General features: G+C 42.0%; 1 protein-coding gene across 4 annotated transcripts in view; it reads left to right on the top strand.

Annotated features, from left to right (window-relative positions):
- The window catches only part of DAPK1 (death associated protein kinase 1), a 192483-nt gene that overhangs the window by 13347 nt on the left and 166211 nt on the right, over positions 1-12925 (top strand). Inside the window, exon 1 of one of the 4 annotated variants that reach the window (XM_079113372.1) lies at positions 12086-12275. The exons of the other annotated variants lie outside the window; for them this stretch is intronic. The gene's annotated coding sequence lies outside the window, so the exon portion shown is untranslated. Of the gene's footprint in view, positions 1-12085; positions 12276-12925 lie in introns of those variants that run through there. 4 annotated transcript variants of the gene reach the window in all.

The following is a 12925-nucleotide window of genomic DNA, read 5'->3' as shown; positions in this document are numbered from 1 at the left end:
GTACATTTATAAAGGTGCATATGCAGACTTAGAATAGTGGTTCAGGACTTTGGACCTGTGTTAGCCCATTTTCTGCTGCTATAATAGAATGCTACAGACTCAGTAATTTATAAACAAAAATTCATTTGGCTAATGGTTCTGGAGGCTGAGAAAACAAAGGGCATGATGCTAGATTGTGGAGAGAGCTCTGTGCCTTGTTTTCCCATGGCAAAGGGTGAAAGGGTGAGAGCAAGCCAGCAAGAGAAAGCTGGAGTCAGTCCCACTGTTACGACGACCCACTCTTGGCGTAACTAATTCACTTCCACGATCATGACATTGATTCTTCGACCCCCACCCCCTCAATGTTGCTTTGGGGATCAAGTTTCAACATGAGTTTTGGAGGGTCCCCTTCAGATCACAGCAGGACCCAGATCCTTGACTCCACAATACACTTTTATCTTGGAAAAGTCACTTTATGGGACTAAGCTTTCTCATCTGTAAAATGGGGATTACCATTATCCCTACCTCCATATCATCTCCCTGCCTCCTGAAGATGTGTGGATGTGTAAGAGTTTGTACAGTGCTTGGCACAGTACTAGGCACACAATAATTGCTTAAGAGGAGGTGGCTGTTTAACAAGACACAAAGAGCAAGAGGGAAAGAGAGGGAGAGAGAGAATGAGACTATACAAACTGCTTCTTGGTTTGTGTACCTGGGTCCTACCCTGGCTCTGTTCCTTCCTCATTCACGTACCTATGTTCTAGCCTGGGCTCCTTGAGTGGAGTGGGACTCTCTTTCAGCTCTATCCTTCCTCACTATCTTCTCTTTTTCTCCTCTATTTCTTTCTCCCTCTTTGGGAGCCTGTCTGGTGGGCTCATTCTGCCTGGTTTGGTTTATCTGATCCATTTTTCTATTTGTCCTGTGATGGCTGGCTCACTCGGACCCAGGACTCGGTTCATACTAGGTTCCCTCAGTGAGTTCTCATGATAAAGTACTAGTTGGTTCTTAGAGTTCCGAAGAAACACATTAACTGGGAATTTATCTTTGCATTTAAAAGTGTGCTACTGGAAGCGAAGCTAAAATAATGGCCTTTCCCAAAGTCCATCCAGACAGCATGGGAAAAGGGAGGGAGATATTTCATTAGGAGTATCTGTTAATATGAGAAGAGGCGATTTCAAAGAGGCAAAGACAACTTAAAGCTGTACTACAGCTGGAAGCGGACTGCTCTGTAAGAGGACTGCTTGGAAATGCTTTGAGGGATGGTCATCCCAGCATGTTTGGGAACCTGAGACAGAATGCCAGCATGTTATTTATGTTTTACTGCATTGTACTTAAGTTCTGAATGGTACATTTCATTATTTTCTTTCTTTTTTTTTTGGGGGGGGGGGTAACAGGGATTGAACCCAGGGGACTTAACCACTTAGCCACATCCCTGGCCCTTTTTGCTTTTTATTTTGAGGCAGGGTCTCACTGAGTTGCTGAGACTGGCTTTGAACTTGTGATCCTCCTGCCCCAGCCTCCTAAGCCCCTGGGATTTTAGTTGTATGCTATTGCGGCCTGGCTTGAACAGTAGATTTCATTTTTATGGCTTATGTTTTAAATGAAAAACTGCCTTAAGTGCCCAAATATGACACTAGGAATTTGATATGGAAAATGAATAATTGATTTTTTGTTATAGATCTTTATGGAGAGAGGAGTCTGAAATGAGTGTGGGCATCTGGTTTCCTGACCAAGATAAGCTTGCTACAGAATGTAAGACATACGGCAGATCCGGAGGCTCCATTCATTTCTGACATGTACTAATTTAAGATGTGAGAATGGGTGTTTTGCCAAGCCAGAATTGTTCGTGCCAAGAAAAGCCTATTAGGTTGGTGGCTGAAAGGCTGAATTGTTAGGATTTGCTTAATGGTGAGGCTCTGCCAGCTGCTGTGGGTAAATGCCCACTTACATGTCTGAGTGCCTGTCCTTGTTTGCCTGGAGTGGGTTCTAGTTTGTTCAAAGAACATGGCTGCTGAAGGAGAGGCCCTTTTAAAAGGATTCTTCCTTATTCTTCGGGCCCCTTTGATGAATACCTTTAGTTTTTAAAGAGAACATTAAACACTCATAAACTTGAAAAGGAAAATGCCTGGAAATTTGGTTTATGATTTCAGGTAAAAAATAAAGGAATGAAAATGCTAAGTTAACAAATGGGTGATATAAATAGGTTGTTAAGCAAAACTGTCATTCAAACCATAGTATGTGCCCATTGTTTAGCATTCATCTGGGTTTGACTGACCACCTGACCACCTTGTTCAGGGTAGGCCCTTTATCTTAATAACCTTCTATTCAAGTAAGGCAGACAGATTTTTACATGATGAACAATATTAGAAAGCCTATACAAAAAATGAGATAAACAGGGCTGGGGGTGTAACTCTGTAGAGTGTTTGTCTAGGTCCTGGGTTTGATACCCAACCTGGTAAAAACAAAAACAGAAAAACCAAAAAAAAAAAAAAAAAAAAAAAAAAGACAGAGAGAGGTAGGATAAACAAACCATTGAGTTCAGGTAAGGAGAAAGCATTCTGACTGGGAAGATTCATTCATTTATTCAGATTCTTGTGGTAGACATAAACATGTAATCATGTGGATTTAGGCATGGATATGTGTGTATGTATACATATATTCCTTGGAAGAAACTGGAAATTATACATGAAGGAAGAGGATGAGGAAACTAATATTTACCAAGGACCCTTTCTAGACCCTTACTAGAAGGACCCCTTCTAGTAGCTGGAAGTAAGTATTGTAAGTCACATCTTACAGATGAGAAGACCAGGGCTGAGAAAGATGATGAATTTTGGATAGTTCATTTTATTTTATCTTATTTTTTTTGGTAATGGGCACTTCATCCCTGAACTATATCCCCAACCCTTTTAATTTTGTATTTTGAGATGGACTTGCTAAGTTACTGAGAATGGCCTTGAACTTGCATTTCTCCTGCCTCAGCCTCCATGTTACTGGGATTACAGCCTTTTGACTCTGCACCAGTTTGGAGAGTATGTTTAAACCTGTGGTGGTAACAGTTGAACTTCCAAATTCCTAAGCCATGTCTGAAAATGGATGGTGAGTGTGCAGTTTATTTTGTGACCTGTTCTTCTGTCAGGGTCTTGGGAGAGAAGTTTAAAGAAGTGTAAAGTATCTAGCGCAGTTCTGGCTCATTTGATATGTTCAGTACATGTTTATCTCCTTGCTTCCTCTAAACGGGCATTCTCATCCTCAGCACTAGTGACTATGTGGTCTGGATAACCCTCTCGTGTGGAGTCCTGTACAGGAAGGTGTTTTTCTTTCTGTTTTCTCTGAGTTCCCTCTACCAGTGGGACATGATGTTCTGTTCTGTGGGAGAAGAAAACAAAAGTCTTTATTCATTATCATGTGAATAATACATTTTGCTTAATTATGAAGTCAGGTACCATTTGCAATTTTTTTGTTTTTGCACTAGGGATTGAACGTAGGAGTACTTTACCACTGAGTTGCATACCCAGCTTGCCTTATTTTTATCTTGATTCGGGGTCTCACTAAATTGCCCAGGCTGACCTCTAATTTGCTATCCTCCTGCTTCAGCCTGTCCCAAGTTTCTGGGATTATAGGCTTGCAATACTATGCCTGGCTCCATGTGTGCACCTTTTTGCAACTATTAACTGCATTTAATTTCTCAGATTACCTCTTCATGGGGATCCTCTGTTTCAGGATTTAGTGTTTTTTCTACAAAGACTATTAATATTTTAGCTCTGTGGGCACACATGATCTCTTGCAACAACTTAACTCTGCTCTTGGAGTTTGAAAGCAGCATAAACAATCCATGGCCAAATGGGTGTGGCTATGTTCCAATAAAAACAGGCAGTGGCTTGGGTTTAATCTGTAGACTATAATTTGCTAGCTCTGCTGTGTTTTATTCATGAGTAAAGCAAGTCTTAAAGAGGTGAAATAATTTAATTTGTCAAAATGAGGAATGGGCTAAGCTAAGATTTAGCCCTGAGCCTGTCTGGCTCTGAAGCCCATGTTCTTCTCATCTCATCATGCATCTCACAAATATATGTGCAGTCTGTTGGATGGGATGGGCTGTGTGGGTGACAGGAAGATGCCAAGTTGGGGGCCAGTGGTGCAAGCAGTGGGGAGGCAGAGTTTGGCTCAGTAGGAGGAACTTGAAACTGTCCAGCAGCACAGCAGGTGTGGGTGAGGGCGTGAGTGTTAGACACTAGAGGTATTGTCGCTAAGTGCCCACCTCTCTGGGATTTTGAGGAAAGGTGATTGATTTGGGGAGGAAATTGAGTTGATAAACTCTGAGGATCTCTTCCAGCCCTGGGAATCTGTGCTGACCAGGAAAGGAAACGATTTAGGTAACAGCTTCAGAGTCTTCTTATGCTTGGACAGTGGCCCTCAACAGGAACTGCCAGACCAGTAACTACTTTTTCCTCCCCATCCTTAGGGACCAGACCTGCTGACCTCTGCTGTTGGCTCCTGATGTCCGCTTCACTTTGGGCCAGGACCACCAGCCTGCCCTCTTCTCCTGTAGTGGTCAGCGAGTGCCCCAGCCCGCTTTCCCTAGCTCCAAGCACTTAATCCCACACTCAGCTCAATCTTCAAGGAGAACACAAAGGGTAGCGAGGACAGTCAGAGGTTCACATTCACCAAGTAGCCCAGTCAGTTTGTCTTTGCATGTGACAGGGAGAGATAAACTGTGGCCTCTGGGTGCTGGATGCCAATGTGAGGTTTATATTCTGGCTGAACTTACTCCAGCCTTTGCCCTTGTCTTTGGTGTGGAAGTTGGGACAGTTGGAACAGTTTCTTTTTCTGTGTCTTCACTTGTTTCCATTTAGAGATCGGGGATGGCCAGACTCCCTTGTCTACTACCAGCTCAGTAGCATCTAACACTGCCTGCCTTGAGGGCCAGGTCCTATCGTGGGCTTTCTGCAAATGCCACTCTATCTGTGGAGTCTGGGCCTCCCAGCTGAGGGTCAGCCCTGAACTCCAGGCCAGCCCTGGCAGACACCACAGTTTCTGCCTCTCCTTGTCCTGCCCCTCCCTGCTAGATGCTGCCTTATTTACCTTCTTGGGTGAATTCCCTTCTTATGAGTGACCTTCTTATGTTAGTTCACCCTGTGCTCTCCTGTTGGTAACTCCTGCTCTGTTTTCCATGCTTTTCTTTCTTTCTTTCTTTTGTAAATGTGAGACAGTGTCTCACTAAGTTGCTGAGGCTGCTTTGAGCTTGTGATCCTCTTGCCTCTACCTCAACCTCCCCAGTAGTGGGTATGACAGGGGTGTACCACTGGGCCCAACTCATGACCTCATTTTTAACCTGCATAATAGGTGTGTGTTTATATATGTGTTTGTGTGCTTCAGGCTAATTTCTAGCATTTAGTCAAAACTATGTAACTCCTTGCTTTTTATTCTTGGAGGCCCTCCAGTTTCTGCCTGCCCTCAGGCTAGATAGTAAAGCATGCCGTGTGGCTAGGGAACTCATTTTTTTCTCATCTATCCCTTCCTTCTATAGGGGCTTTTGAAGGTATGTGATCTACTCCGGGGACTCCTGGCAGGAGATGTGAAGAATGCTTTTTGCCTTGTCCACTGATTCCCCAGCGATGGGGCATTTCAGGGGTGTGAACAAGGCTCAGGTGGAATACTTTTATGGAAATGAATTGGGGAAGCTAGAGGGGGAGGATAAAAGACAAAAAGACTGGCTGATTTGGATGAAATTTTGAAGAGAAAGGGGTGCTGGTGGGATACTGGATTCCCTCTTGATGGTCCAGAATGAGGTTATGGAATGGTCAGGTATATACCGACTCTATCTGGCAATAGAGGGGAGCCAGTACTGTTGTGGAAACTCAAAAAAGTAGGAGAAACCAAGCTTTATTTTTATGCCGGCAGGCCCAGAGATTAGTACCCCAAAATTCTGAGCCCTGATCCACAGTTTCTTACAATATTTATAGGTTATTTGATGTCATCTTAGACCCATCCTATCATTGGGGCTTTTTCCTCTTTTTTAAAAAAATTCCTAATCTATGCAACTGAAGGCCTTGTGCAGGGTCTCTAACATAAAGCATGCTTACAGAACAGATAAGAAGAAACAGCTCTTTTTGCAGCTGTCTATTACATTTCAGACTCTTGGGACAGTTATTGACAATGTAAAAGGTAGGGACCCATGGTTAATTAGGCTTCCTGGAGAAAGACTAAGAGAGAAAAGGGGAACTGACCCCTTCCCCAGGCATTGGACTCTTACCATAACATTTTTGTAATTTCATTTCACAACCAGGCCTGGTTTTGCAATCACAATACCACCCAGGACTGAGCTGAAGTCACAGAGGATGGCCCACCAAGACAAGCCATTTTTAGGAAAAAATACTACTACCTTTTTCTCATCCAGTTCCCACCTTCCCACCTGTGCCTCTCATTAGCAAAATGTTACAGGAAGCCCCTGTAGGGTGTCAGGGTAGTACAGTGTGCGGGGAGGAGGGAAGAGCAAAGTAGGGGGCAGGGAAGGGTGGAACCATGGACCCAATGGAGAATAAACAGGAAAGGGTGTACACTAATGACAGCAGAGGAACAGTACTGGGTTTACTGTGGTACTGCTTCCCTCTGTTGGTGCAGGTGATCAGTATCAATATGCTGGACTGTCCTCTCTAAACCTCTGGGTAATAGACTTGTATTTCATGTTCCTCATGAAGTCATTCTATCACAGGAGAAGAAATGTCTTTGAAGAAGGGTCTGAGGCGTTCCTGGAGAGAAGAGGGAATTAGATACAGGACCAGTGGGATTCTTGGCATACGTGACAGAAAAGTATTTCAGCGCATGCCAGTCAAGGGCATAGACAAGTTTATTTAGGAAGTAGATATACATTCAAGGGACAATATAGTCTATCTTGAGAGTGAGAATCCCTTTCTTTTTTTTTCAAAATATACTTCTAGTTGTAGATGAACAAAATACCTTTATTGTATTTTTATGTGGTGCTGAGGATCGAGTCCAGTGCCTCACACGTGCTAGGTGAGCACTCTCCCACTGAACCCCAACCCCAACCCCAACCCGAGAATTCCTTTCTTGAGTTGGAACTCCAATATTTATAGAGGGGAAGTATTAGGGGCTGGACTAAAGGTGGAGCCAGGATGGAGTAAAGTGATTGAATTATCCTCTCACGTTACTTTTTGCAAGTGAGGACATGGGCCAGGGACAGGAGTGTGGGGTAGAAAATGGGGTACATGGGGTAGAATTATTTATGGGTGTTTTATGGGTGTTTTCTGCATCTCAGTGATTCATGGGTGCTTTCTTTGAGACTCCCCCTTTATCCCTAAATTTCTATCTCAATTCCTGAATATCTTGTCTGAAAGCAGTGACTGTTTTGTGTGTGTGTGTGTGTGTGTGTGTGAGTGAGTGTATCATATCTAGATTTTGAGCCCTAACGGTGAATAACTCATTTGTTTCCAGCATTGTGCAAATAGAAGGTACTTCAGAAGTACGTATCTGTTGTTTGATAATCAATTCCGTTAACTAGTCATAATCACAAAATTCTGAAATGAAGGACTGTACCTTATAGTTCCTGTGAGTTTAAAATGTGAACCACTTATATCAGTTGCACTTTTGGGTAGATATCCAAAGGAATTAAACCAATATGTTGAATCAGCTGAGCTTCCATATTCATTAAAGCACTATGCACAATAGCTAAGATGATGAAATCAACCTGTACCCTGAGAAAATGAATGGGTATAGAAAACGTGGAATATACAGCTGTTGTGGTGTCCTTGGGGGATTGGTTCTTGGACTCTGCAGATACCAACATCTGTGGATGTGCAAGACCCTTATTATATGGTATAAACTTTGCATGTAACCTATGTGCATACCCCTGTATATATTTTTTTGGTACTGGAGATTGAAACCAGGGATGCCTTTACCGCTGACTTATGTCCCCAGTCCTTTTTATTTTATTTTTTTATTTTGAGACAGGATCTTGCTAAATTGCTTAGCAATTGATAGAAAGCTGCAAGCATCTGTGGCTGATCTTGGGAGATTTTGGGAGCAAACAGCCACACAGCTGTTTGCCCTGGAATATCTGCAGTTTCGGAGTGAAAACCTGAGGGTCCCAATGTTCAACCTTTGCAGTCTCATTGTGAGGTTAGATGGCCAGTCAGTCTTGTCCAATCTTGCTTTCTTTTAATGATACTTGAAAATTGGGACTTTAAAAAGAAAGAAGGAAGTCTTAATATAGAATTGACTTCTTCGCCAGTAAGTTTTAATTGATTCTGGTACATGTCGAAAGGTGTGTGATGGGTTTTAAAAGGATAGGATTTAATTATGGTTTAAAATGAGTTTTCTAGGAAGTGCTCAGAGTTGCACCCAGGGAGAAGAAAAGGAGGGTTTCAATAGAATTGTGTGAACTGGTTGATGGAAAATAGGTTTCTGGTGCTGAGGTTTGGGAGCCTTGCCAGCATTGCAAGGTGTGAATTAGCCTTGCAGTGCACTGCTGCTGGCTCTGGGCCTGTGAAAGGATCTGTGGGGAGCAGAGCAGCTCCACTCAGACAGAGACAGGGACAGCAGGGGACAGAGCAGTTTCAACCCTCCTGTCCTTTGGGTTGTACTTCCTCTTGTATTAATAAATGGATTGGAGACAAGAAGACAGTTGCTTTAAATCCAAAAGACATGGGGAAAGTTGTTTGGGAGCAGGTACTTAAAAAAGCAGCCATGTTGTGGGAGGAAAAGTTAGGATATTAGTGACAACTCTGTGGCTCATGCAGTTTCTTTCTGACTGTAGCAACTATGTGGTTTACTTATTCTTCTTTTATAGGCTGGGAAGCCAGAAGTCAAGGAAATTAGGCTTGAGCAGCAGAGCAATTCAGTGGTGAATTTATAGGTTTCAAATTCCAAAGTCTGAAATCTAAAACTCCATATGTTTAAAAAGTAAATTTCATGCAAATAGTCCAAAACCCAAAGAACTCCAAAATCCCAAATGTGGAAATACTTCTGGTTCCAAGCATTTCAGATAAGGGATATTTGATCTGTGTGAGGGCACATTGTTATGTGTGTGTGTGTGTGTGTATACGTGTGTGTGCACGCGTGTGCACGAATCTGTATGTACTCAACCAATGTGTGTTTTATACACAAAGATATATAAATATACACACATACTTGCACTTATTTTTTTTACTGAAATAGAGTGTTTAAGACACACTTTACATATAATAATGAACAAGGCTCACTCTCAATTATAACTTGACTTAGCCAGTGGAATCTCACAGAGTGTTTTCATTGATTCCTACTGTGGCCAGCCCATGGTTGACAGTGTTTTGACACAGTTGCATCCCAATTTATTCTTTTCCTAATAAATTTATTATCATTACATCTCATAAGTGACACAGTGTTGGAACATTTCTCCCCTTGTACAAATCATGTTCATTAAGTTGAATCCCATTTTGGCTTCTGCCACTGCTATTGCAATAGCAGTCAATATTTTTTTAGGTTTTGGTGTCAATCTCAGGGGTTGGGACATATCTGATTCTGCATTATCTAATAGTGTCCATGCTCAGCAACTGGCTCATCAAATACCTGAAAAGCGAGCAGTCAACTCTTGGGAACCAGCATGACCAGCTCCACTGTCAAGGTCTGGAAATCCAGGTGCTTATAGATCTTATTCACCCTCAGCTCCAGCCCTAAAGAGTGTGTAGTTAGAGACTAAACGAGAATTGGTGGGGTGAATGAATGAGGTTTCAAAGCTGGGACCAGGAGCCAGGTCATGGGAGACCAGTTCATACCCCATGGAGACAAAGTCCTTGGTAGGCAGTAAAGAATTTTGGGAAAGAACAGGCATCAGGGACTGTCTTCACTGTCAGATTTGGATGGCAGGGCCCTGCATTCTGGTGGAACATTAGCAGGTGGTGTAATAATACAAAGAGGAGAAGGATGGAGTTTCCTTCAGTATTCTTTTCTGTGAGGTTTCTGTGATATCGCATTTTTTATTGCCCATCTTCTTGGAAAGGGAAGGCCTTCTTGTCTAGCAGTTTGATGTTTTATAGTAGTCCTTGATACTAAAGTAGAGGACCAATTATGAAGAACAAGAGATTTATGTACCTGTTCTTAGACAGGTCCCTTTTCATCTTCTGAATCAAATAGGTAATGTGTTCACATAGTTTAAAAGTCAAAGAATATCTTTTTGCCCTCCAATGACTAGCTTCTTCTAGTGATCCTTCTTGGTGATCATTCTGGATTTATCCTATACATGAGTAAATTGATGAGCTTATAAATATTTTCGTGTTTTTACTGACATGTATGTGTGTGACATGTATGTGTGATATATACATTTTTCTTCACTTTTTTCCCCAGCTCACAAACATGGCTTGCAAATTTTTCCATTACTGTACAAAAAGAAATACTTTTTTTCTGTTTTATGCATTTACCATCATTTATTCCAACCTTTCCTTAGCTCTGAATTTCTTGGGTTTATTTCTAATTTTTTTAAAATTATAAGCAATTGTGCAATTTGTAGAATTTTTGTGAAATGTTGAATCTGTCTATAATAAATTCCTGGAAGCAAAATGACTGGATCAGAGAGTGCTTGCAATTGTTATTTCTGTTGGTATTGCCAAGTTGCTCTTCACAGAAGATAAGTCACTTTACAATTTAACTACAGGTGAGAGCTGGTTGTTCTGCCCCTCCCACAGCTGTTCATTTTTTGTCATGTGACAAGCATAGTTTCATTATTTTTTAAATATGCATGAGTGGAAGCATCTTTTAAAAGGTTTAAAAGAACTGTTTGTGTTTGCCATGAACTTCTTATTCATACTATTTACCCATTTTTTCCGTAGGTTTGTAACCTTCTATTAATGTAGAAACTCTTAATTTATTAAAAATAGCTATTTGTCCATGATTTGATTTACACATCTTTTCTCAAGGTTGCAGTTTGTTTTTTGATGTTGTTTCTGATGCTTTTCCCCCACAAGTACTTATCTTTTTGTATGATAGTGATGTGCACATGGCCCAAGGTTCATGGTTTTGACCCACTTTGAAACAGAATGGGTGAAGTGTGATGTGCAGCCATCACCACTGTCTGTCTCCAGAACTTTGTCATCATCCCAAACAGATACTTTAAAAAAAAGTCCGATTTATCAAATCCTTTTAATTTTTCACACATTTTTATATTATAGTTAGAGGCCTTTCCCATTCTGAGTTGATTTAAAAATATTCTCTCGATGGTTTCTCCTAGTGTTTCACTTGTGTTTAAATCTGGGATCTACCTGGATTTTACTTTGGTGTAAAGAGTGAGGTATGTCTTCAACCCCTTTTTTCTTGAACCCCTTGATTGTCGTTTGGTTATCAAAACATGATATGAGAGCTAGCTGGATTCAATCAGGGAGATTTCAGGCACTGTTGGTAGCTGTAGGAAAATAGCCAAGTGGCCATTTTCAGGAGTGTGTGTGTGTGTGTGTGTGTGTGTGTGTGTGTGTGTGTGTGTGTGTGTGTTTATTAAACTGAGCTAGACTGATGAAATGTAGAAAAACACTGGCTCCACACACTTGCTGTCTTCACATAGAATCACAGACATTTAGTCAGCACATTGTCTACACCTGTTGAAAGGTGGTTTCAAGATCTCTTCACCCAGGGAGGTGGATAAAGTAGGGTGCAAGCACCTATTACAGAATGTTCTCTCTTGGACAAGATGTGCTGCAAGGATGAGCAGTTTGTGCCCCATAAAGGTTCTTAAGGAGGCTGGGGGTGGGGCTGAAGGTTAGCAGATGATCTGGGGCCTCTGTGGGGGGAGGGGTACCTCTTTCTTATTCACAAAGGCCCTGACTAGGCTAGAGTGACCTGACATTGGTCTGTTAGCTCAAATCTCTGGATTCGTTAGTAAGTAGGCTGCAGGATTTCTCTTTCCAGATGCTTCAGATGTGCTGGGCTGCCATCCCTTGGCCCTCAGGGCAGCCAGTCAGAGCCTGGGGCATTAATCTCCCAGGGTCTTTATCTTTGTGTGAAAGCAGCATAGGCATGAGTTCTGTGTGTTCCATCAGGTGAGGCAGAAAAGGGTGGGAGGCACAGACCTGAGACCTTGAACTTCTGAGTTTCTCAAAGCCTGAAGAGGGAAATGGGGTGGGCTCCCTGCTAGAACCACCTCCTCACAGAATTCCAGGGGACACTAGGCAGGACCCATTCACATCCAAACACTGTGAATGGTGCACCCTGAGGTCTCCCCAGGTCCCTTTTTTGTTGTTTTTAATCTCACAGGAGCTTGTGGGTGGCTCTAAGGAAGCAAGTGAAGTAGAAGAATGTGGCTTTCTGTGTGTGAGTGGGTGAGTTCCAGAACTTTCTGCATCTGTTTTTTACTGTGGCCAATGCAGTGGTTATCCTAAAAAATGAGTTGAATAAATGAATGATAAAATGTCAGATTCTAAAAATAGCCTGAGGTAGATCTTGGTTGGGAGCCAGGTCTAGGGTAGAGGCCTCTGGTTTACCTTCTTGTGTTTTCTTCTCTCTGTGAGCTCTCCAGGGATGGATGTGACTACTCTCCTGCCTGCTTCAGCTTTTCTTACTGTGTCTGGCACATAATGGATGTCAGAGTGTTCAAGGCACTGAATTACCTGTCTGTGTTGCCCTCTCCATAGGAGGCATATGACTAGTTTCTATTGTCAGTTAAAAGCAAGGTGTTTGGATAGAGTAAGTTTGTTTTTAAAATATTAAAATGGATTTTACCTAGAAATGGTAAATATTTAAATTCTGTGTTGAATTTTGCTCTTTTTAAAATTACTCCTAGATATTCTTGGCCTTTTAAAAAGATACAACTTATATACATTGACATTCATACTGTTCACTGTACAGACCTGAGTTTTAACAAACACACAGTCATGTAACCACCACTGTAATCAAGACATTGAACAGTTCCATGTTCCCATGTGTGCCTTGTAGTTAGTGGTCCACATCCCAGACCCTTCCCTTGTATCTG

This window comes from Sciurus vulgaris, assembly GCF_902686455.1.
Source record: "Sciurus vulgaris genome assembly, chromosome: 15".
In the NCBI taxonomy this organism is placed as follows: domain Eukaryota; kingdom Metazoa; phylum Chordata; class Mammalia; order Rodentia; family Sciuridae; genus Sciurus; species Sciurus vulgaris.
This window is presented reverse-complemented; position numbering and strand designations above follow the sequence as displayed.